Here is a 2,684-nt window from a genome sequence, read left to right on the forward strand (position 1 = left end):
CTACACTTAACCCTAACACTTCACCTAACTCTTCACCAAAACCTACACCTAACCCTAATTCTAACCATAACCTTAAAGCTTAACCTAACCCTAACCCTGAACCTTATCCTGACTTTAATACTACCCATTAGATTAAGATTAAACCTCACCCTAAACCTATTTCTATAACCTAACCTTAAAACCTAACCCTAACAATACACCAAAATCTACACCTAACCCTAACCCTTATCCTAACCCTAAGCCTAAACCTACCCTACCTGAGACTAAAAATAACCCAAACCCTAACCCTAACACTAATTCTGACTGTAACCCTAACCCTGAAGCAAACTCTACAGCTAAACCTACACCTGAGCCTAAACCTAACCCTATCACTGACTCAAACCTAATCCTAACCCTAAACCAAAACCTACAGCTAAACCTACATCTAAGCCTAAGCCTAACCCTAACACTGACTCAAGCCTAATACTAATCCCTACCCTAACGCTAACCCAAACCTTATAGCCAAACCTACACCAAACCCTCACCCTAACCCTAACCGTAAACCGAATTCTAACCCGAAACCTTAACCCTAGATCGAACCCTAACCCTAAAACTAAGGCTAACCCTAACTCCAACCCCTAACCCTAACCCTAAACTTTACCCTAACCCTAACCCTAACCCTTAACCATAACACTAACCCTAACCCTAACCCTAACCCCATAAACCTAACCCTAACCCTAACTCTACACCTAACTGTACACCAAAGCCTACACCTAACCCTAACTCTAAACGTAACCTTAACGCATACCCTAACCCTCACCCTAAGACTAACCCTAAACCTAACCATTAGTTTAAGATTAAATCTAACCCAAAACCTATTTCTATAACCTAACCCTAAACCGACACTTAACCCTAACACTACACATAACACTACACCAAAACCTACACCTAACCCTAACTCTTATCCTAATCCTAAACCTAAACCTACCTTACCTCTTAGACTAAAAATAACCCGAACCCTAACCCTAATTCTAAACCTAACCCTGAAGCAAACTCTACAGCTAAACCTACATATACCCCTAAGCCTAACCGTAACACTGACTCAAGCCTAATACTAATCCTTACCCTAACCCCAAACCAAACCTTGTAGCTAACCCTACACTATACCCTCACTCTAACCCTAACCCGAAATCTAACCCAAACCCTTAACCCCAGATCGAACCCTAACCGTAAAGATAAGGCTAACCCTAACTCCAAACCCTAACTCTAACCCAAACCTTAATCCTAACCACAACTCTAACTTTTATCCTCACCTTAATCCTGACCCCTATGCCTAACCTAAAACCTAAAACTAACCCTAATTCTAACCCTAACCCTAAGATTAAGACTAACCCTAAATCGAACCCTAAACCTAACCCCAACCCTAAACCTAACTCCTGACCCAAACACTAACTCCTAAGCGTAACACTAAGCCTAACCCTAACCCGAGCTCTAAACCTAACTGTACACTTAACCCTACACCTAAGCCTACACCAAAACCTACACCTAACCATAATCCTAGCCCACCGTCCTTCTGCCTCCCTGTCAGCTCAGCCCCTTGTGCCATTCTCACCTCTGCCTCTGCCTGTGTGTCCACTCCAGGGGCTGACAGAGCTCTGCCGGCTGGGGCAGCAGCAAGGCAGCCCCAACCTTCCCCTCTCTGTGACACCACAGGCGCTGGAAGCCCCCACATGCCCTGCCTGGAGACGCTGCAAGGGAAGCAAGCGTTGGCACTGCCTCTATTCAACACTAGTGACCGGCCATTGAGCAGCCCTGGCCCAGCCTGCTGGGCCTTCCTCTGCACATAGCTTTAGGAAGATCCTCTTTGGCAACCCCCATTGGGCCTCAGGCAAGTGTCACATACACTTACACAGCTCCAGCCAGAGCTGACAGGGGGTGGGAATTAAATTCCAAACCAGAAACAAACCCCCCCAAGAATAGAAACACTTCACTCCCAGCACAGCTACTCCCTCCCTCCCTCCTTCCCTCACTGCTTCTACCTGCACACACACAGCACCTGAGCCTGCAAGCAATCAGCAGGCCTCAGGCACATGTGCTGCAGAAGCGGCTTGAGGACAGCCTTGCAGCAGCACTTTTCTCATCCCAGTGAAACAGGCCCCTTGAAACGCAGCTCCAGGGCCCTTGCAAAAGACAAGGGCCAGGGCTTCAGGCCGCAGGGGAGAAAGGGCCTCTCCATTGGCCCACCCTGGGCAGGTCTATCCTGCTCCCAGGCTGCTTCACACACAGCATTCTTCCGGCGGACTGCGCAAAGCTGACAATCAGCTCAGCCTTCTCAATAATCCATGTTTGAAAGCTGCCTGGGAGAATGAATTTGGGCCTTTGTCCCCTCCTCTTTTTCTTTCCTCCTTTCCTCCTTCATTTCTTTTTCTCTCTATCTTCCTTTCTTAGAAGCAGCTCAGGCAATGGCTGAGGCTAAGCTAGGCTGTCTCCAGGCAGCAGAACAGCAAAATCTGCTTCCCAGACATGAGGGGCTGGGCCACTGACCAAACTCCCCAAGGAATACACATTGCCCTGAGGCTGCTGCATTTGAGGGAGCCATTGGACACCCTGTGAAAAGATGCCCAGGATGCCCCAGGGTGCAGCTATGCTGGCTGGGCTGGGCAGAGCAGGGCGAGGCTGGTATAGGGTGGACAAGGCTGCGCTAT

Source organism: Sylvia atricapilla, unplaced genomic scaffold, assembly GCF_009819655.1.
Source record: "Sylvia atricapilla isolate bSylAtr1 unplaced genomic scaffold, bSylAtr1.pri scaffold_68_arrow_ctg1, whole genome shotgun sequence".
Taxonomy (NCBI): domain Eukaryota; kingdom Metazoa; phylum Chordata; class Aves; order Passeriformes; family Sylviidae; genus Sylvia; species Sylvia atricapilla.